The 24,057-nt window shown below is 44.5% G+C and overlaps 1 protein-coding gene across 7 annotated transcripts in view; it reads right to left on the reverse strand.

Annotated features, from left to right (window-relative positions):
• Positions 1–24,057, reverse strand: part of Rin2 (Ras and Rab interactor 2) — a 201,293-nt gene that overhangs the window by 155,305 nt on the left and 21,931 nt on the right. For all 7 annotated transcript variants that reach the window (XM_060383140.1, XM_060383134.1, XM_060383143.1 and 4 more), the window contains exon 2: positions 10,930–11,055. The gene's annotated coding sequence lies outside the window, so the exon portion shown is untranslated. The remainder of the gene's footprint in view (positions 1–10,929; positions 11,056–24,057) is intronic.

The raw sequence follows: 24,057 nt of genomic DNA on the forward strand, positions 1-24,057 counted from the left end.
GGTGGGTCAGGCTGTGCTCCTGTGGGTGCAGGGCTGAGGCCTGGGAGATGCTCTCAGGGACGGTGAGAGAGCAAGGAGTTGGGACTTTGCTCTGACAGGCAGAAGTTTAGGGCTGGCTCTGAATAGTACCACAGCACTGTCTGTGGTAAAGTGCAGCGCTCAAGCTGCTGGAGGAACCTTCAGGACTGAGCCAGGGGAGAAGAGGGAATGCAAAGTCGGCGATAAGAATCATACACCCTAGTTGCACAGGCATGCTGGTAGAGCGGAGGACCAACTCCAGGCAGTTCACTCACTGCCTGCAGTAAGTTCTCCATCGGTACCATCCACCATCTTGCTTTTCTGCAACCCCTCCCCTTCCCAGATCTTAACTGAAATTCTAACAAGGGGAAGGAGTGCAAAGCTTTGGAACATCAGCTGTTCTCGGTGGGAAGACATCTTACCCAGTGTCAGGACATTGGGACGTTAGAGAATCCAGTTTCACAGGCCACCAATGTGCTCTCTATGTATTCCAGGAAGTCAACTTCATCTCTTTGGTCTCAGTTTCCCCATGTAAAATATATACGAGGATCTTAGTTTCTTATGTGGCATTAAAACAAGAAAGGGAACACACACACACATATCATATCTATATATACCAGTATTCCCAGGAATTAGTTTTAGGAACCCTCAGTTAGCAAAATGTGAGGCTGGGTAAGTCCCTTATAAACAGTGAAAAAGTATCTGGACACAACCTATACATATCTTTACAGTACATTTCTAGGACATGACATGTAAATAGTTGTATTATTAAAGGAATAAGGACAGGCATAAGGGATGTATCTACATGTTCAACACAGGACAGGGATTTTCACTGCTTTACTTTTCATTGTTTTTAATAAGTAGCTTTAAATGTTTTAATACACATATAGAATACTGTTTCCTTATGACATTTCCATACACACCCTGTTTTAAAAAATCTTCCCCTGCCTCTCTTCCACGTCTCTCCCCTCTGTCACTGTAGCCTTCAGCCTCTGGTATTCCCCTTTCCTCTTTCAGTCGCATTTGTTCTATTATGTTCTTCACCCACTTCCTTAAAACATCTTATTTTCCTGCCAGGGTCCTCTTTCTTGTTTCTTGACTTACACCCACACTCAATACCACATACCACATAGTCCTGTTTATAGAAACTAGAAACTAAGATCCTCACTTGAGAGAGAAAATACAGTATTTGTCCTTTGAAGTATGGGTTACCTTAACATAATATTTTCTAGTTCTGATGTGGCCTCATGGCTTTGGGGTTGACCTGACTGGGGAGACTAAGGAATGGGAGACACACAGACACACGTACAGAAAACTGGGGGCGGATGGGATGTGCGTTTTGATGGAGACATACCAGCAGCAGCTTGGAAACTCAGCAGTTATTTTATGGATCTTGACGGGAGGGTGGTTTTATTGTATATAGCTGAACGAGGAAGAGGAGGCAGGTTTGGCTGGGGAGGTGGCTTTATAGTACATAGCGGAGGCAGGTTAGCTTATCTCTGTAGGAGATCTCTGTAGGGGAGGAGGAAGCTGTACTTGAGACTGTCTGGACACACTGCTTTTAATCATTCAGAACATTCAAGTATGAGGACCAGAGGAAGGCTTTCCCATTCTTCTGAGCCTGACCCAGGAAGGGCTTTGCTATTCTCATAGTCTGAGGCACTGGGGTCCTTGACATGGCCAGGCTCACGGCAACAACATTCTTTCACTGGGAATTTTATCTGCATCCAACATAGTTCCATAATTGTGCACCTTTATTTACAGTTAGATAACATTCCATCAGTGTATGCACCACATCTGTTTATGAACATCTAGGCTGATTCAATTGCCCTGTAACTGTAGGTAAAGCAGCAATAAACATATCCAAATTCCTCTTTGGTAAGACAGAGTCCTTTGAGTACATGTTCGAGAGCTCATGAGGATCGAGATGGCCCATATGGCAGCTCTATTTTTAGTCGCCTGAGAAACCTCCTCACTGATTCCCATATTGGCCTAATCACTGAACACCATTACAGTGGTAATATGGGCTTGGATTTCCCCTCCTTCTTCCCAGAATTTATCATTTTTATAGGAGATGGAATATCAAAGTAGCTTTAATTGCTACTGATTTATTTTTTTGTCCATTTGTATTTTTTTGAGAACTGTCTGTTATATTTATTTGTTGGGAGCTATAATTTTTGATGTTTAATATCTTCATATATATACACATATATTTAGAGAGAGAGAGAGAGAGAGAGAGAGTGTATGCACACATACACATTTGCAGAAATCTCTTGCCTATAATTTGCAATGTTTGCCCTATGTTTTCCTCTAGAAGTTTCAGTGTTTTGGGCTTTAAAATAAGGTCCATTCTGACTTGATTTTTGGCAGAGTGAGAGACATGGATGGTTAGTTTTCTGTTGTTTATACAACATTAGCAGTACCATTTGCTGAATAGATTTTTCCACAAATGTGTTTCTGACACCTTTATAATTATGTCTGTTTTTGTCCCAGTACCATGCTGTCATTGTTACTATGGTCTTTAGGATAGTTCTGTTATCACTGGCAGAGTTCTTCCTGCTTTGGATTGCATTGGGAAATCTATGTTCTTTTGTGTTTCCATATGAATTTCAGGATATTTGTTTCTTATTCTGTGAAAACATCACTGGAATTTTGATGGGGACTGTATTGAATCTAGATGTTAATCTGGTAGTATAGCCACTTTTATAGCATTCATTTAGTCAATCCAGGAGCATAGAAGGTTTTCTATCATCCACTGTCTTCTGCAATGTCTTTTTTTCAGTGTCTTAAAGGGTTCATTGTAGATGTCTTTCACCTCCTTTGATAGGTTTGTTCCTGGTTATTTATTTTCTTTAGCCATTGTCAATGGTCTGTTTTTCCTAATTTCTTCCTCAACAAGCTCATTCTTTTTTTCTTTCTTTCTTTCTTTTTTAATTTTTATTTTTTTAACATGAGTTACAGTTTGTTAACTTTGTATCCTTGCTGTATCCCGCTCCCTCTTTCCCTCCCAATCCCATCCTCCCACCCTCATCTCCTCCCTGCCCCTTTCCAAGTCCACTGATAAGGGAGAACCTCCTCCCCTTACATCTGATACTGGTTTATCAGGTGTCTTCAGGACTGGCTGCAAACTCCTCCTCTGTGGCCTAGCAAGGCTGCTCCTCCTGGGGTGGGGGTGGGGGTGGTTAAAGAGCCCGCCATCCAGTTCATGTCAGAAACAGTCCTTGTTCCCCTTATGGACAACAGTCCTTGTTCCCTTGTGGACAACAGTCCTTGTTCCACTTGGATACTGAGCTACCAAGGGCTACATCTGAGCAGGGGCTCTAGGCTGCATCCATACATGGTTCTCAACAAGCTCATTCTTGGTATAAGTGCTACTGACTTTTACACATTGCTTTGTCACATGCAACATGACTGGAAGTGTTTATCATGTCTGAAAGTTTTCTGATAGTCCTTAGGAGCTGTTCTGTATATAATCATGCCACATGCAAAAGAGGGGTAGTTGACTTCATTCCTAGTTTATCCCTTTTATCTTTCTCTTGTCTAATTGCTCTAGCTAAGAATCCAGTCTTGTGCTGATTAAGGGCAAAGAGGCCACTCTTGTCTTCTTCCAGATTTTAGAGGAAATGTTCTCAGGTTTTCTCCAATTAGTATAGTAGCTTTGTTGTACATTGCCTTTATTCAGATAATGTGCTTCATCTATTCCAAATTTCTTCAGAATTTTTATCATATGACATGTTGAACTTTCTCAAACATCTTTTCTGCACCTATCTAAATGACTATGTAATTTCTGTCCTTAAGTATTTTTATACATTTATGTAAACTTATTAATTTACATGTATTGAAATGATCATTCATCCTTGGGGTTAAATCAGTTTGGTCATGACGTATGACTTTAACATGCTCTTTAACTTGACTTCTTACATTTCATTGAGCATTTCACGTCTCGGTTCATCAGAAGTTGTGACTCTCTCCCACGTTCACCATTGGTCTGAATTGTCTTGTTATGCTTTTATCTGACTTTTGTATCGAGTAACACTAGCTTCATAGAGCGAGATAGTGTCACTCTCTCTCTCTGTGTGGGGCAGTTGGAGAAGTGTTGCCGCTAGACTGCTAAGGAGGTTGGTGGACCACACACCTCAGCCTACTCAGCAAGGAAGGGTGTGCTCTTCTCTGTGGGGAGTCTTTTAATTGCTACTTCAATCTCATTGCTTACTATGGCTCTATCTAAACTGTTTACATCTCCTGGCTTTAATAGGCAAAATGCATTTAAAAATGTATGCATTTCTTGTAAGTTTTTTTGTTTTTGTTTGTTTGTTTGTTTGTTTTTTTGGCTTTTGAGAATATAAGTTTTTTGAAGTATTCCCTAATGATCCTCTGGGTTTCATTATAATCTGTTATAAAAATTCCTTTTTCATTTCTGATTGAATAGCCTGTATCTTCCTTTTCTTTTTTTTTTTTTTTGCACATTCGCAATCTTTAATTAACTCTCTCTTTGTCCTCCCTTAATTATTGTTTAAACCAAGTTCTTCAATTTCTGTCATTAGCCTGGTGGCAAATGAAGTGTTAGTAGCACTGTTTAATGTTTTATCTGCAGCCTTAGTCGGCATTTTCGTCTGACCGATAGACTCAAAACCTAGGCCTCCCTTAAACTAAACATCCTCTCGCAAAGAAGGGCAACTGATGGACCTCTGACATTGTGCATATTTACAAGCAATGTGAAGTCTACAAAACTGCGATGAGGAAGTCAGCCAGGGAGTTAAGACGAACACTAATCTTCTTAACGAAGCAACAAACAGAAAGTACACACTTCAAGAGCTGTGTAAATACAGACGTAATCAACTTCGGGAATAAGCAAGATCCGCACTCTCCATAGCGGTCCTCTACAGTGATCATCAGCCCGCCGGGTAGACGCAGTCGTCCTGGGAGGTGCTTGGCGACCTTCCTCCCTGCCAGCGTCCCCGGCGTCCCGCTTACCCGGCTGGACGCAGCATCCCTGCGCTCCGAACCGCGCTCACGGGCCAGCCGGACGCCGCCGCCGGAGAAGAAGTGGCAGAGAGGCAGTCCAAGGGCTTTGGTTCCGGGCGGCAAAGCCGCCATGGTCCGCGCGCGCTCTGTATCTTCCTTTTCTTTTGGTTGGTTTGGCTATGGGTTCATAAATTTTACTCGTTTTTCCAGATAACCAATCTTTGAGCAATTCTCTCCATTGTTTTTTCAGTTTCTAGCTCACTTACTTCTGCTTTCATCTTTATCATTTCTAGCTGTAACCCTTCCTCTCAGTACTGCGCTGGCTGCACCCCAGAGGTTGCTACACTGTACTCATTTCTCAGTTCTAGGAACTCTTCCTTTTCCTCTGACAATGTATACGCTCTATCTGTTGGGTGGGATGTTCTCTGTAGATATCTGTTAAACACAGTTGGTCTGCGGTATAATTTAACTCTGGAGTTTCTTGGATGATTTTTGGCTGTAGAAGCCCCACGAAGATATGAGAGTTGGGTATTAAAGTCTCTCACTGATTGTATCACAGTCTCTTACACCTTGTAGCATCTTCTTTGTGAAACAGGGAGGCTCAGTGTATAAATATTTACAATAGACAAATCTTCTTGATGAATTGTTTCCTTTATTAGGAGGTAGCTGCTCTGGCTCTTCTGACTGGTTTTGATTTGAAGTATCCATCAGATACAGAATCCTACACTATTATCTGCACTTCCCACACACATGGTTGGTTTCCAACCTGTGACTCCCAGTTTAGGAATGTGTTTGCATATGAGATTCTTGGACATAACAGATAGTTAGATCTTGTTTATAATCCAGTTGGTTAGTCTGAGGTTTTTCTTGTCTTTCCCACTTTATAACCACTGCAGTTGAAACCATAGATACAGACCCAAAGACATGGAAGGCAGACTACACCCCCACTTTTATAAGGCTTCTAATGTGACAACAGATAGGGTTGGGGTGTTAAGAGGCAAAGCACTGAAACGGCAGCATTCCTTAACTTCAGTTATAAAAGGATACAGGAGACAGACCATTGGCGCGTACCCACAACTCTCTACTCTTCCAACACACAAAACCACAGATCTTGAAGCTGCAATGTCAAAAAACACTCAGGACTGACAGCATTCCATGCATGTCAAATTAAGGGGGTAGGGTGGGGTTTGTTGCTGAATGACAGCCGCTACTCCCTCCCCCATCAATAAGAAGATAAAAGAACAACGGGGGTAGGGAGGGGGACGAGGGGGACCAGACCTGTCACCAACTGCGCTCTGATGTCTGCTTCCTAATCCCGCCTGTGCAGACAGTGTGATGGCTAAGAGGGAATGTGTGCGGCTTTTCTATTCTGGGACCAGCTCAGCACCTCCTCTTCTCAATCCCATTAGATTTTCGTGGAGTTATAAACCACACAAACAGCTTCCCTTCCAGCATCTCTTTGTTACTCCCCGCAGTAAAATGTCCACATTTGCTGTGGTACTGCAGATTTCAAGGACCAGCTTCTCCTTCACAACCTGTGCCCCCATGTCACCTCCCTTTGCAAGGGGTCTTAGGAGCTCCTCCTCCAGTCAAGGGCTAGATCTCTCTTTCTTACCTCTTGAATCTGGTCTATCTGCTCTGTCCAGTAGGATGTGGGAAAGTCACAATGTTTTCAAGCTCTCAAAGAGCCCGACGTGCTCCGTTTCTTTTTTCTTTTTTCTTTTTTACAATCTATCCACTTTATAGTCTGATTGCTGCCCCTTCCCTCATTTCCTCCTGGTCCCACCCTCCCAACCTGCCCTCATCCCCTCTCTCTCTCTCCACTGAAAGGGGAGTCCTCCTCCCCTACTAGTCCACCCTAGCCTATCTAGTCTCATCAGGACTGCCTGGATCCCCTTCCTCTGTGGCCCAGCAAGGTCACAGAGGGAAGTGATCAAAGAGCAGGCAACCGAGTTCACTCAGAGGCAGCCCCTGCTCCCCTTACTATGGCAACTCCCATGGAGACTGAGCTGCCTATGGGCTATATCTGAGCAGGGGGTCTAGGTCCTCTCTGTTTCTTAAAGCCATATTCCACACCAACAAGGTCAGACTAGAGGATGGAGACGCACGGAACAGTTAGCCATCCCTCAGGTGCCATCTTCCATTAGACAAAGGGCAGAGGACCACAGTGGAAAAATGCAGCAAACTAGCCGGGTACACCAGCTGGGCCTGGCTCAAATCATCACTCCCATAGAATCATAAGTTAAATCAGTGACTAAGCTACAAAATGGACATCCCTACATCAGTAAAACCAATACAAATATTTGAAAATCTGAAGGAAAAAAAAAAGCAAAACCAAAACCAAGACACTTCTGACCCTAAGCTACTGATACTAAGCGTTTCCAGAAGTGATATTCAACCCTTCCTAAGGTGGGAGTAAAGATTTTTTTTAAGTTTTATTTGTATTTTCTGGCATGTATGTCCATGTACCAGTGTGTACAGTGCCCATAAAGACCAGATCCCTGCAAGTGGAGTTATAGATGGTTGCTGGTTGCTATGTGGGTGCTGGGAATGAACTTGCGTCCTCTGGAAGAGCAGCCAGTGCTCTTAAGCGCTGAGCCATCTCTCCAGGATTTGCAGCAGCTTGATAAGCAGCCAAGTTAACTACTAATAGTCCAGCTAATGCAAAACGCAATTAAAAAGTTAGTTATCTAACATTTTTGACAAATTTTTCCATATTTTGTAATATAAATAACATCTATATTTTGATTTTGCTGCCACCTCCATTACTTCTAGGTTCCTATGGATTCTCAGTATAGAGATAAGTACTAGATATTCTGGACAAAGTAAAGGTATGTTTTTTTTTTCTTGGTTCCCAAATAGTTGTGGTGATGAGCGCACACACACATTCACACACACGCTGAAACACAGTACCACAATACGAGCAAAGCCAAGACTTTTATTATTTGCACAACTCCCAGCTCTGCTTTGATGCTACAACAGAATGCCTGTGACTGAGCAGAATATAGCATTGCCTTCTGCTGAGGACCCGTGGACAGAGGCAAACACGCGCCTGTGGAAGAGAAGCATGTGTGTGACGGCAGGCACGCCAGGTGTGCATCACAACATCCTGCCCTTTCGCTTGCCAATCCAGTGCCACAGGAGTGAGAACTCAGTCCTGCAAGGACAGCAGCAATCCATTCATTAACCCTTGGTCCAACAATCTAACACCTCTTAAAGGTCTCACTGATACCTCACCCTGTTACATTCATTGGAGGTCAGGCCCACGCGTTGTGGTGATGACTGACAGCGGACCTTCATCTTGACTTAGAATTGCCTTTAGAATTGTTCAGCTGAGGAGGGAAGATTCACACTGAATGTGGGTGGTCCCACAGCCTGGGCGGTGGCCTCATTTTGAATAAAGAGTGGCAGGGTGCCAGCAGTCACCTTTGCTTTCTGACTGGTCACACAATGTGACCGGCTGCCTTCACACCCCTGTTACCATGGTGAACTGTATCTTCAGCCATAAGGCCACATAAACCTGTCCTTTCTTAAGTCACTTCATCAGCTTATCATCATCGTAACGGGAAAAGTAGCAAATACATTAACTGCAGTACGCCCCCGTGTCTTTCCAGCAGCCGACAGTTGCTCTTCCCCATGTCTGTCACTATTTTCACACTCTAATGAAACCCAGGATGCCTTGTGTAAGTTCCTGTTTTTGTTTTCTTTACGGCTTCATTTTATTGAAGATATTTATTTGTACAAGTCCAAATCAAAGATGTTTTATGGGACAGGAAAGACCACGGAAGCAAGAAATGAAGTTTCACTTTGTTAAAGTTAATTAAGACAGAGGTGGGAACTTATGTACCTCAAAGCAGACAAAACCAGCTGGTCATTAGATGCGACCTAAGCTTTGTTTAATTGGTGGATCATCTGCCTGTTTCTTGTATTTCCAGTAGGAGAAACCAAATACAGCCACTTTACAATCATAACTAACATTTGCTTTGCTTTGCTTCTGTGACTATGAAAACACCAAGTACCCAGGGCCTCTTCCTGGCCACTGCCAGTGGAGCCCCAGCACTTCTGTGGAGCGGTGTGAATCAGTTGCCTGATGTTCCAGATGTTATTGTGGCGGCCAGCAAGAAGGCTCAACAGGCAAAAGCACTTGTCACCAAGCTTGACAGCCTGAGTTCCTGGAACCCACATAGTGGAAAAAAGAAAACTGCATCCCATAGGTGTTCTGACCTACACACACACGCACACTAAATGTAAAATTAGAAACTTTTTTGTTTGTTTTGTTTGGGGACTATTATTAGGGATTGAGTCCAGAGTCTTGCACATGCTAGGCCAGCTCTTTGCCACTGAGCTACACCCACAGCCAGCCTTGAATTCATCACCTGTCTGCCTTGGTCTTCTAAATGCTGGGGCTACAGGCATTCAATACCATGCCTGGCCTCAGTTTACTTTTAACAGCCTCAAAAGACAGACAAGCTTTCAACACCATGAGAAGAGTTTGGTACTGGCAGATAAATGTCTTCACTTCCTCACCCCACTGTCATCTCTGCAATGAGAATCCACATTAATTCCCTTGGTCGATTTCACACGCACTCTGCCCTTCTGTACTAGGTCAAGACCTACGCTAGAAGAAAATTGCTGAGACGCCTGAGATAAACCCATCCTTGACTTTCATGAGGCCAAACATATGACAATTCTTCTGCACAATAGACAAAAGGCATATAGCATTAACATGAGCAGACACCAGAAGGTCTTGGACATGCTTAAGCCAGAGTAGAGGACATCTAACTTGGATCCACAGTAAGGAGTCACAATCAGGAAAATAGGAAACTTTAGGTCAACACAAGCAACTCACTAGTTAGCCGTGTGGCCTTGGGTCCATCACTTAATTTCATGTGCTCTTGGTTTTCTTCATTGTAAATGAACTTCATGATAAATACCTTAAATGCTGTCACTGTGAGTTGAAAGGAAATGGCCATGTTTACTTTGTTCACCATCTGCCACAAGGGCAGGGCTTTGCAAGAATGGTTCATCAAGAAGAGCTTGTCTCCATCTGACTAGGCTCCGTGGAGGCCACCTGAAGGCTGGGCCAGCCTTATAGAGCTTCACTCACAGGTTGGTGGGCTGCAGCTGGAACCAGGACCTGTTTTCCCTACAACATGGTCTCTCTCTCTCTCAAGACCACAGGTCCCAAGACAATCAGTAAGCCAGGCAAAAGCCACATCCCTTTTGCTTTAGTTGCTTGTGATGTGTGTCAATTCAGTCACTAAACCCTGCAAAGATTCAAACAGAAGGAAAGTAGACCTCCCAATTGATGGAGGAGTAGCAAGATTCTGGAAGAGCAATAATGCCACTGTAACCATTTGTTGGACTGTGTCACAGTGATAAGAACTGACACTCTTCCACACTTATTTCCTGAAAGGTAGAGATATACAAGTCTATCAAAAAAAGAAAAAGAAAAAGAAAAGACAAATGGAAAGAAAGAAAGGAAGGAAGGAAGGAAGGAAGGAAGGAAGGAAGGAAGGAAGGAAGGAAGGAAAGATCAGGCCCTGGACTATGTTCTGTGCTCGTATGTTCTGGATGGTGCCGTCAGTGCCAATAGCAATGCCTGCCCCAGTCAGCTCGTGACGACTAAACCAGTTAACCTACTAAGGCTGTGCCTGACGTGTGGTCAATTCCCTCTACAATGCACATAGTTCTAATTTACATTCTTGGGGTTCCTAAAATGTCCTGACTCTTGGGAGGCTCTGCTTCTGCTACCTCATGAAAGGAATCCCGCTGCAAACACTTTCCACAGCAACCGTCCAAAGCTGGCACAGAATATACCCCAACTGAGGATGCAACACTTCTCCAGGCTTCCCAGCTTGTTACTGTTCCTTGCTGTTCGGACTGGAAATGGACCAAATCCCTAGGCTGCTGTGCACTTGGTTTCATCATCTCATTTTTACATACCTTGTCAGGCCAGCATCTCTCTCTCCTCTCAGGTCAGGGCTGGCCACCTTCAGTTTAGGCCTGTCTGCTGCAGAGTTCTGAAGGCTCAGAAATTTGATCTTTCCCAGTGGAAGTTCAGGTCTCCATCTGCAACATCCAGAATTCACTGTTTAGGATCGGCACACAGTTAAAAGCACCATGAGCAACCACACAGGCGGCTGGTTCCCTGCCTGCCGTAGGAGGACACTGATAGACAGGAGCACAGGCATGGCTTTCTTGCCCATGCTGACCCCAGGCCTACCTCTGGACCAGAAAATGGGGACAGGGTCTCCTGAACCAACAATGCCCTCCAAATTCCCAGCTGCTGCTCAGAATTTAAAGACTCCAAATAGTCTTCCTAAAACAAAGGATGGATCGACAGCCATCCTGTTGTCACTATCAATTATGTGACAAGCTTTCTTCCTTACTCTTTGCAGTACATGAGCTCCAAGGGGGTTTGGATCTTCCACTGTGGGCTTCCAGAGTAGAATCCCATGCAGCAACATACTTCATTGACAACTGCTCCTGTCAGTGCCATTTCAAACATGTCTTAGTACACAAACACAAGCATCACATTCATGAAGGAAAGCAAAACATAAAGATTATTCACTGTCGTCATTCATACCTGTACCCTGGCACGGGTAGAAAGTTTAAATTAGATTCTTTCCCACTTGTTGTGTATATTCCAAAATTAAATAACACACACCCAAATCTTACTTTTCTAAATAAATAAATAAATAAATGCTAAGCGCATGCCCATTCCCTTAGCACCACATCATTAGGATGACTTACTAAGGTTGTCTCTTTCCTTTTCTTTCACATTTTCACACTATTTTTCTGTCCCACTTCTCCAACAGGCTACAGACCACCTGTTCACTCCATGTAACTATCACACATGTCCACCCTTCACACCTGGCCTGGAATATCCTCCATGGCCTTCACCAGTCACTTATGAAGATTCAACTTTTCAGCCTGCCACAGCCAGAGTCCATCAGCACAGTGCCGACACGGGGACACGGGTGCAGGCCTGCCTTCAAAGCTCCTCACGCATTCCTGCACACAGTGGAGGCCAGGACTCCAAACCCACTTGACTTTTGCCCACAGCACGACATACAGTTATTTCCCCTCATGATCTGTTCTGACACCCACACGCACAAGGCAGAAACAATTTATGAAATACCACGTCACGCCCTTCTTCCCCGCTCCCCCTTCACTTTATGTAAAACCATGCTGGATGGTGACCACTGGCCGGTCACCATGACCAGAGGAGGGGCAGGCACGACCCGCACTTAGTAACAGAGCTGCAACCAGAACATAATCATGTGTGTGACATGCACGTGTGTATGCAGGCGGGCTTATCTTTGCACTTGTGGAGGCTAAGGCTGACCTTGGGTATCCTTCTTGACCGATCGCTACACCTTACTTTTTAAAAGCAGATCTTTTCACTGGTTCAGACAGACTGGCTGGCCGGTCGGTGAGCCCTGGGCCCTGCCTGTCTCCTCCCTCCAGCACTGGGCACAAGCGTATACCACTACGCTGGCCCATCTTCTCAGCCTCCAGAACATACCTTGATACATTGTTAAAGATTACCCTGGAAATAAAAACTTACTTCAAGGGCTAGAGAGACTGGGCAAGGCCATCTGCAGAAGACCTGAGTTCAGATCCCAGCACGTCATAACTGCCAGTAACTCCAGCTCCAGCACATTCAACACCCTCTTCTGGTCTCCTCAGGTGCTACTCACATACACATATGCATACACACACACACACACACACACACACACACACACACACACAATAAAGATACATTTTTAAATCTAAAAACAGCAAACAAAGGTATGCATTATGGTGCACACCTGTAATGCCAGCATTTGGGGAGGTAGAGGCACATGATCTCTTTGAGTTCGAGGCCAGCCCACTCTTCAAAGAGAGTCCAGGATAGCCAAGACTACACAGAGACAGCTTATCTTGAAGAACCAAAAAACAAGCAAGCAAACAAACAATAGCTGAGTGGTGGTGGCACACACCTCTACCCCAGCACTTGGGAGGCAGAGGCTGGCAGATCTCTGTGAGTTTGAGGCTAGCCTGGTCTACAGAGCAAGTTCCAGGTTAGCTAAAGCTACACAGAGAAACCCTGTCTTGAAGAACCAAGAGAAACAGCCAAACAGAACAGCAAACAAACCAACTTACTTCATATATTCCAAAAGGTTGGTATGGGAATCTGAAAATAAGCTCTCGCTGCGGCTGCCCATTCGAACATCTTTATTATATATCAAACAACCAAAGCTGAACTCATGTTTACTTCCCATCCTGCCTGGGCTTGTTAAGTGTTTTCCACTAACTGTATTTCACACCTATATTTTCACGAAGCTTCTCCATATGAAAAATCCTTAGATGGCTCTGCTGTAGTTTCTCACCTGGACGACATCTCACTGTGTGTGCCCAGGGCCCTTGCCTTATGGCATCCCTTGTCTGAGCACAACAGTACGGAGCATGAGGCAGAGCTTCATATCAGGACTGTCTGACTGGGTTTTAGACTTCTGGCACACACTTGCCATGTGGATTTAACAAAACGGTGTTCTAGGCGAGTGATGAAAGGTGCGCGTGGCACTCGGAGGAGGAGGCTGGTTGTCGCTGGCATGGAGCCCTTCCCACACACCCTGCAGTGTAGGCTCCCAACACCTTCACCACGTGGGCACAGCAGAGAGCTAAACGCTGCTCGACACGACCGATTTACATGGACACTACTGTAGGGCCGCCCAGAGCTTCTCAGTCTCTGGAGGACCAAGGCAGGGAGTAAGGAAAATTATCCATCAGGTAAAACGTAACTGGACAGCTTCCAAAAGTACCTAACATTGAGAAATGCAATGATTTAGGCAGCCAGAACTAAAGCATCTAACATAGAAGCACCACACAGAACTTACATGGAAGACAAATGACATGACAGAAAATTTTATACAGAAATGCTAAGCACCGGTCACTTCAAATAGGCCTCTGTAGAAGAAAAACAGATCCATACATGGAGATGAGAAACAGGCTGCCCACAGCTCCTCCGAGGCAGAGGTAAGCAGCTGGAGTAGCTTGGGACAGTGTCCCAGCATTTATTTCCTCAGCAAAGGCAAGCTGCTGAAATTTGTTAGTGAATTTGAACAAAGCTGTGTTCCCAAAAGGAACAAAAACTTCTTCCCAACTTACTCGGGTTTCTTCACATACTTGAAATTGTCTAATGAACTACTGACCTTCCGGATTTTAAGTTATTTTAACTTTTAATTTAATTTCCATATGGAGGAAAGCCATATTTGTGGGATTAGAAAGGATTTTCCTAATCACAACTTGATCAATAAATATCTATGAGCTACTGTGTACTATGGGGAATTCTGAGTTATGATTCTCACTAAAAAAATAAATACTTCACTTACTTATAAAGACTCTTACAAATGAAATCTTTCAAGGTAGCCAGGCCTGGTGGCACAGGCCTGTATTCCCTGCCACTTAGGATGCTAAAGCAAGAAGATCTTGAGTTCAAGACTAGCCAGGGCTACAAAACCAATGTAAAACCAGCCTGGGCAAGCTAGTGATACCCTGTCAAACAGGAAGCAACAGGAGAGCTGGGAATGGAGCTCGGGGACAGCACTTGTCTAGCACATGAGACGCCTTGGTTTCAATTCCCAGGATGTCAAGACAACAACATCCTCAAGGCAAAAGTAAGTTGAAGAGGCTGAGATATACCCACTAAGGTTTCATTTCTCAGTGTAGTTGCCGTTACTCTGGAAACTGCGGTTGTTGCTAATTTCCCCACGAATTCTGACAAAGTCACCTAAAAGGTTATGGTGTTGTGTTCAATGTCACTGAGCATGGCTGAACCAGCTGAATGCTTTCCTATGTAGACAGCAGGGTCAGAGGTTTGGAAAGGCTGTTCCAGGGAAGGTTTCTAACAGCTCTTTCATCACGTCTCACACACATAGACTGTGAAGCCATCAACTGTGTCTTAGGTCTATTACTGGTGTGGTTTGAATGTGCTCCTTAACAGTGTACTGGGCACTCAGCTCCTACAGCAAAAGTGTTTGGAGATGGGGCCTTTGGGTGGTGTTTGTGTCGGAAGTGTTCCATTCATGGCTTAGTGGGCTGGCAGGCACACTGGCTTTGTGACACAGGGGAGCTTTCTTGGTTACAATTGCTCTGACTTATCATGGATGCCATCCATCAGGTTACAACAAAATAAAAAGTCTTCCCCCCAGCCCCCGCCCCTCTAAACACCAACCAGATGCTGGCCTAGCATCAGACTCCTGGACTTCTCAGCCCCTAGAAGCATGACTTCAAAAAACCTCCATTTCCTATAACTTATCTAGCTAGGATATTCTGTGACAACATCAGAGAATGGATTAAACAACTGTTTTCCCTGACACGTTTCTACAAAAAGTAAAGTTAGGTAGGCTCATTTGTTTGTTTGTTTGTTATTTGTTTTTTTAAAGCAAGGTTTTACAGTGTAGCTCTTGTTTTCCTGGAACTCACTCTGTAGACGAGGCTAGCCTTAAACTCACAGAGATTGCAACCTGCCTCTGCCTCCTGAGTGCAGGGACTAAAGATGTGAGCCACTGTACGTGGCTGGTTCATTGTGTGTGTGTGTGTGTGTGTGTGTGTGTAACCTAGTTTCTGTTGGTACCAAACACTAACTGTGGCATCTTCAACTGTGGACCACACCTTTAAGAATCTATTCACTTGACAGGCATGGTGGCACACGCCTTTAATGCCAGCACTCCAGAGGCAGAGGCAGGGGGATCTCTGTGAGTTCAAGACTCTACAAAGAGAGTCCAGGACAGCCAGAGCTCTGTTACACAAAGAAACCTTGTCTCAAACAAAACAATACAAGAATCTATTCACTCGTAATTCCATGTATGCAGTTCCTAGAAATCCCATGGCAACCACCATCTGGGATGCAAATCTAGCTTATTTCCCTTTCCCATAGCTTTTCTAAAAAATGTGGACTCCCAGCTTTAAAGAGGGTTACAGCATTGTTCCATACACTTAACTAGGAAGTGTGGAATAACAGAAAGTAAGACAGGTTCTTGTTGTTGCCTTGTTTTCTGCCACAAGATTTCTGAGCATCAGCAAGGGTTAAAGGATGTTTCGGACCACCCCTCCCCCCAATCTTTTCATTTTCTGGTTTTGTTGGTTGGGTTTTTCCATAAATTAATTGTATTAGAAAAAAGATCTTACCAAGTGCCTCAGTGTTCTTTTGTTTTTATTTTAATTTAACCTTTCTCTTTGTGTTATGTAAATGGGGATTTTGTCTGCCCGTATGTCTGTGCACCGTGTGCAGTGACTTTAGAAGCCAGAAGAGGGCTCCTTAGATCCCTCAGACCTGAAGGGCTGGGAGCCACCTTGGAGTGCTGGGAATCAAACCCAGGTCCTCTAGAGGAGCAGCCAGTGCCTTTAGTTCTCTGTTCCTGTAACAAACACTCAAGATAACTAGCTGTAGAAAATCAGACAAGTTGGCTCACAGTTCTGGAGGCCTCAGCCCATGATCAGGTGGCCTGTGGCTTTTAGGCCTGTGGTGAAGCAGCTCGTTATGGTGCAAGAACCTGGCAGAGCAAAACCAAGAGCTCACTGTGGAGAAAATAGAGAGGAGGGGACCAGCATCCCTAACCTCAAGGACACACCCCCGGGACCTAAGGACACCTCAGTAGGCCCCAATTCCTACAGATTCTATTGCTTCCAAACATCACCTTAGGGGTATGAACCTTAACCCTGGGCCCCTGGTACACTCACAATCCATACTGCAGCGCCATTTATCTCTGGGCCAAAGGTTAAAGAGGAAAAGTAATACTGAGAGAAAAGCTAAGTGACCACTGCCAGAGTTAGGATCCTCTGCACCTGGGCTGTGCTATGTGGCAGCCGGAAGTCCTAGGTGGCTTTGGTCACTTGAACTTTTGAATGTCCAAATAGAACAGTAAGTAGAGGTTATACATATTTTGAAGTCTTAGTTAAAAAAACAAAACAAACCAAACCACGAACTACCTCAATAGTACATGCTCATACTTCTCAAGCTGAAATACCTTGAAATTCTTTTGTATTAAATACCTTATCAACATTAACTGTGTTTCAGTTTTCAACAAGTGCTTTAGCAAAGTGTGTATCCGAAAACGTCCTTCACACCTCGTTTCTCCTGGACTGTGCCACCGCCGCTCTGTAATCATCCTCAAAGCTTTCCTAGACCTCCGTCCCCTTTTCCTGGGCAGGGTGCTGCTACGTTCCCACCACAAGCCCATACACGCACACACACAGAAACACCCTCAAACGTCACTTCCTGAATACACACACACCTTACACCCCCCCCATAGTGGTGTTTTCTGAACACTATGTTCTATTTACACGGCACACACAGAAAGGCGTGCTGTCCAGCCCACAACACCTTGCCCTCTGCTGCCACCTCCTGTTACCATCCACTTGTCCTTTCAGATCTGTTTTCAAAGCGCTGAACAGGAGCTATATTGAACCCTTTGTTCCTCAATCCAACCTGCGCCCTAGGAAATCGGCAGTTTTGTGTCTTTGTTGCACGGAAAGACGAGTCCTGGACATTCCTGTAAGCTGGCTGGCAGCAAAGCCCTTTGTAAAACCAGTCACCTTGGGCTCCACCTTCGTCTCCTCTGGGGCCTGCCAGTGTTTCCAGCTGCTCTCCCTTCCTACCCACATCCACCCGACTTTCTCCTGTGAGCCTTCTCTGCCCTGTGTGCTCAGGTCACAGCCTGCAATGTCGTGCCCGGTGGGCATCACTCACAATGCATCATTACCGCTGTAAAATCTGTCTCACCCCCCTCACTCCTCTGATGGCCACGATGACGTCAACTTGTGTTTAAATCTCAGGGAGCCACACTCTAAGGCTTCTGCCAACACGTGATTAATCTAAAATATGCTAAAATACACTACTTTCTTGAATGCTCTCCCTATCTTTTCTTTATTTTGTTTTTTGAGACACATTCTCTCAACCTAGCTCTGGCTGATCTGAACTTCCCATGCAGCCCAAAATAACATCACACTCATGTGCCACCCTGCTTGGATCTCTCCATACTTTCAAATTTTTGTTTTTTGTTTTGCTTTGTTTTGTTTTTCGAGACAAGGTTTCTCGGTGTAGCCCTGGCTGGCTGTCCTGAACTCACTTTGTAGACCAGGCTGGCTTTGAATTCATAGAATCTACAAGCCCCTACAGGAGTGCTGGGATCAAAAGCATGCACCACCATACCTGGCTAAATATTTATTTACTTGTTTGTTTGTTTACTTTGTTATTGTTTTCTTAATGTTTGTTGCTGGTCGATTGTGTGCACACACAAAAGCAGGCATGGATGTGGAGGTCTGGAGGACTAGTCTCCTTCCACCCAGTAGGACCACGGCTTTGTAGCAAGCGACACTACCCACTGAGCAATTTTTCTGGCCTCCATATAATTTAAAAGTAGACTTCTGCTGTTAAACTTGGGATTGGGTTAGGTGCCCACAGATAGGACATCAAAATAAAGCCACACCACGCACGCATGTTATAAAGACCATTCCAATATGCTTCTCCTCCAAAGACCTTGCTGTTTTCCCTTCCAGCTCAGACTGTCAACTTGACCTTGTCAACTTCTCTGGCCATATCTCTAGAAGAAAGTGAACAGGAAGGAAAGAAAGAAGTGTACATTTCTTTTTCAGTGTTACAGCAGGAACAGAGATAGCAGTTCAGAATAATTCTGAAAAAGAACATTAATGGCAATTTTAGAAGACTCTGTCCTATCTATCTATTGTCTGAAATGGATACAACATAACAGAATAAAGAAACACAGCTGTACTGGTAACCCATTCCAAAGAATCTAAGTCCTTGTGCATCAGGTAAACTATTTTTGAAATGTACGAACAGATCCTTGGCTTCTACAGACCTGAAGGCTACAAATGTCATCAGATAACTTCTGAGGTTGCTGAAGAGATCCTCCCTTTTTTCTGTTGCTATTATGCATATATTCCTACCATTTTTTAAAGATATAGTATCACTGTGTAGACCAGGCTGGCCTGGAGCTCACTGTGTAGACCAGGCTGGCCTGGAACTCACAGAGATCCACCTGTGTCTGTCTCCTGGGTTGTGGGATTAAAGATGTCCACCATCATATCTAGTTCCACCAACATTTTAAAAAAGATTTATGTGTTTTTATTTTATATGATGAGTGTTTTGTCTGCATGTTGTATGTTTGTGTACCATGAGTAGGCAGTGCCCAAAGAGGCCAGGAAAGGCTGTCATATCCTCTGGAATTTGAGTTATAGGTGGTTGTAAACTCCCATGTGAGTGCTAAAAATCAAACCCAGGTCCTCTGCAAGGGCAATAAGTAATCACCTCTGAGCCATCTCTCCAGCCCTCCACCAATATATTTTTAATGCACTTGATTTACAATTTATTTTGTTCTATTACTATAAAAATTTCATGACACTCTTCCCATGTTGGAGCATGACATTTGGGCTAACTTAATTAAATCTGTGCTCCCGGGATATGGCCATTTAATTTTTATTTTATTTTATTTTGGGGTTTTTCAAGACAGGGTTTCTCTGTGTAGCCTTTGCTGTCCTGGGCTCGATTTGTAGACCTGCCTGGCCTTGAACTCAGAGAGATCCTCCTGCCTCTACCTCCCTGAGTGCTGGAATTAAGGCACGTACCACTATGCCCGGCAACAGTAAGCACTCTTTTTTTTTTTTTCGATAATTTCTTTCATTTTTTTATGTGCATTGGTGTATTGTTTTGCCTGCGTGAGATTTTATGAGAAAATTTTACAATTTTCTCTCTTGTTTCACTTTCAGTTGTAACAGTAACTTAAAAAACAAAACACCCCACGGAGACCTGGTGTGCAGTGGCTGCAAAAGCAGCCTCTTTCCCTAAGGGACCTTCGAGACATTTTCCTGGCCGCTATCCCTGTCTCTAATCGCAGTGCTGTCCCCAGTCTAGGCTCGGACAGGCATGACGCCTTTGGGAAGCCCCGAGGCACAGTGGCCAGAGTTCACACACACCAGGTCGTCACGTCCAAACTGCATAATAAGAGCATATCGCTCCCACACTGCCTGGGACCAAGGGCAGTTTCCCTGGCCGTCAGATGATCCACACCTGAAGGAAGCCGGGTCAGCTTCCTTTGGTCTGCTCAATGCGGGTGGACCTGAAGATGCTGCAGCCGAGAACGGGCTTGTTCTGACAGCTACAGACATAAAGATGCTCTCAGCTGGGCTGCCCTGGACAAGTGGCGGGCCCTGCATCCTACCATGTTCTCCTCTGTCCCACCATCTCACGTTCAGGAATAAATCTCACATCCACGAAAAAAAAGATCCGTTTCATACCACAGTGCAATGTACTGCAAATGCCTGCATCTTTCCAGTTTCGTCCCATCCACGGACAAAGTAAATAGTTCTAACAAGCTGCCCCATAGCTTTGGCCAAAAGCAATGAAGAGTTCAAGCTTTCCAGCTACAAAACAGAAAGACAAGAGGAAAAGGAAGTCATCTAAAAATATCTCAATTCTTCTTCAGGGGAAAGGTTAGTTTATAAGCCATGTCTAAGAGGGCCGTAAGTCTTCTCAGAAAAAACACATGTTCTGGAATGTCAGCTTCTTCAAAAAGTGTCCAAAAACAAAAACAAATGTAAAAGTTGTTAAGCAAGCTGCTGTTTTTCTCTGGAACTCATTGTTATTCCTTAAAGATTTATTCATCCTAATTATCCACTGTTGTTAATAAGACCACAAGACTCGGTGGTTCAAAACAATGCTCATTTTCTCGTTGCCATGGTTTCTGAGGGTCTGGAATTCCAGAGGAATTTGGCAGAGCAGTTCTGGCTGAGAGTATCAAATGAGGCTGTAGCCAGATGGTGGTTGGAGCTGGGACATGAGGTTGGGGGGGAGGAGGGAAGGAGGTGTGGCCTGGAGGCTAGCAAGTGGTAGGTCATGGCTCCATGTAGTTTGGGGCTTTGTCATTGGTCTCTCTGGTTAGCTGAGGCTTCTTCATAGCATAGCAGCCTCAGAACAATCTAACAGCTTCGAGGACACAGCTCACAGATCCAGGAAGAATGAACCAGAAAGTAAAATGGACACCGCAAGATCTTTTCCTTTCCAATTTATCCTCAGAAGAAAGGTGGCAACATTTCTGTCCCATTCTACTGGGCACAAGTAAGCCACAAAGCCACACAGGCTTGAGGGGACTTAGATAAGGCTTTCCACCGTGATGGGGCAGTGTCCAGGAGAACACACAGGCTGAATGGGTGCTGCTGTAAACTCTGCCACACAGCAACAATGACTGCAAAGTGTCACATGCAAGGATATTGTCATCACTCTCATTTTTCTTTTAAAAATTATTATTACTATCATTATTTTATGTGTCTGAGTGCTTTGCCTGCATGTGTGTCTGTGTATCATTATTTTATGTGTATGAATGCTTTGCCTGCATGTATGTCTGTCTGTCTTGCATGCCTGGTACTTGCAGAGGACAGAAGTGGGCCTTGGATGTCCTGGAGCTGGAATTATAGATGGTTGTGAAATGCTCCTCCAGTTTTGAGAATCATACCTGGATCTTCCGGAAGAGCTCTTAACCACTGAGTCATCTCCGCACCCTCACTTACAGAAAATGATACTGTACGACAACACTCAGTGAGAAATGCCTCAACTCTCAAGCTCTCTCTCCTTCAGGCTGTAGCTCTGCTTGCATTTTTCTGCTTGTTTTTCTGCTTTCTGGGTTCGCACTGTTTCCTTTACTGATGGGGTACAGTCAAGGGCACCGGCTGGCTAGGTTTCCTGATTCAAACACGCCCTCTAGTGTTGAAATCATGTCATTTCTTTATTGGCAGTGTGGGTTCTCAGGGTTGTCATCTGTTGTGACTGCTCTTTGCTCTCTGTGGGATCCTCAAGTTTTGTATCTTTTGTTGACTTCCTCAATTACACGACGTCTCCAGAGGCAACTGTCCCCAGCACCCTTCAGAGTCCACTTCCTCAGGACATGGACAAGGCCCGCCCTGCCTCACCTCAGCCTGTCATTCTCCTGTCCTCCACTTTCTTCCATCAGTGCTCCCACAGGCTCCAGAGCCTGCCTGGTCTTAACTGGGCTCCTATCTGGACTCTTACAGAGAAGCTGAACTTTGTAGAATTCTGGTTCTTAGCACCCTGAGAGGCTGTATAAGTGATTACTATAACTTCTCTCTTTATAGATTAGGGTGACTTTTCTGTAAGTTTTGAGAAGAGATCTGGAGCGAGGCAAAGGCCATAGTTCTACTCCAACTCAGAGTGTTATATGATAAAATAATCAAATGCCACTTACTGCATTTGAGAACACCATTTTCCCAAACCTATTTGTTCTTCACCACGCAGTATTTGTTAGCTCGGTAGCCCTAGAAGGGCAAGTTCCAGGGCCCTACAAATTCCCAAAACTCACACTGTCAAGACTTTTACATGAACGGTGTCCTGCATATAATCTGTGCACATCCTCCTGTGTAACTTACATTATCTCAGTGACTTATAACTGACAAAATATAACACGACATGACCGATTGCTATGCTGTGCCGTTTGTGGGATAGTCAGAAGTCCATGCATATTCAATACAGACCACCTTTTTCTCTAATATTTTCTTTTTTTAATATATTTTTATTATTCTACGTGTCTGAGTGTTTTGTCTGCACTTATGTCTGTGTAAACCCTGCAGAAGCCAGAACTGGGCGTCAGATCCCATAGCATCTGGAGTTACAGATGGTTGCGAGCTGCCATGTGGGTGCTGGGAATCGAACCCTGAGCCTCTGTGAGAGAAGTCAGTGCTCTTAACCACTGAGTCATCTCTAATATCAAATATTTCCTATCCAAAGTTATTCAGATTGTTGGAACCAATTAACCCAGCCAGTATAATCAACTGTGAAAAAATATATATATATATATATATATATATATATATATATATACACACACACATATACATATTTCTAAATAAGTAACATTTTATTGTAACACACATTCATGTGTACACAATTGCTTAAATTCCTTTCTGACCACTAAAACATAGTGAAAGCCAAAATTCTTTCATTCTGTTAGCCATTGCCAAGACAGAGAATCTTCCTGTCCCAAACATGGCATGCCCTTGATGGCATCTTATTTCTGGAAAAGGATCACCAGGAGCACCACATCTGGTTTTTGGATGAGGAGACAGATGCTGACATGGAGCACAGCTGTCTGGGGCCATACGGCTCAGACACAGGCCAGCGTGTCACTATGTTAACCTGGAGCCTCAGCCCTGGAGAAAACAACGTAGATGAGGCTGTGTCACAGTGCCAGCCTCCGCATTGTTCGCCTGAGGACATACAGCCCTAGGTCATTCGGCGGGCCGAAATACTGAGCATCAAAGCCCAGCCCCCAATAACCTTCACCCTGCGGCTGAAGGAGATGGCCAAGAAGAGCAGCTCCACACCCTCCACTCTCAAATGAGCAGAATGTGGTTCCTAGGACACACAGTCCACTCCGTGCCCCTGACTCCCTCCCATCTCTCACAGCCTCATTCCCTCAGGGGTCCTGGAGACCATCCCGAAGTAAACCACATCCAGTTTTCCCCACAGAGATGGGAAGACAGACACCAAACTGAAAATGCATCCAAACAGGGTAAGAACAAGAGGCAGCTTTGGATGTGGGGCCCAAAGACTTGGAGGCCCAGGGAAGACCCCGAGAAAGCCCTGGAGGAGAATCTCTGTGTCCCCAGGAGAAGGTGAGCAGAAGGACCCTGCAGGCTGTGACAAAACCTAGAGTGCAGTGTCCTCTCGGGAAATCCACATTGAATGAATTGAAGGATGAGGGATTTAGTTTGAGAAAACCACATTATTGGAAACCCTGTTCAACATGGAAGGCGTTATAACTCTAATGTCATTTGTTGTGTTCTGGTATGACAGAACAATGGCACCAGGACAGGTAGAAGCTATGCTCTGCAGAAGTTCATTCAGATGCTTCCAAATGAAAGGGAGCCCATTGTTTAAATCTGATGTACACTTGGAGCCCAATAGCAAGGAACAGTAAGAAGCCAGGAAACCTGGAGACAACGTGTCACATCCTCAGGTGACGGCATGGCAGATAGTCTGGTAAGCAATCATGA

This window comes from Meriones unguiculatus, chromosome 4 (genome assembly GCF_030254825.1).
Source record: "Meriones unguiculatus strain TT.TT164.6M chromosome 4, Bangor_MerUng_6.1, whole genome shotgun sequence".
Lineage (NCBI taxonomy): Eukaryota > Metazoa > Chordata > Mammalia > Rodentia > Muridae > Meriones > Meriones unguiculatus.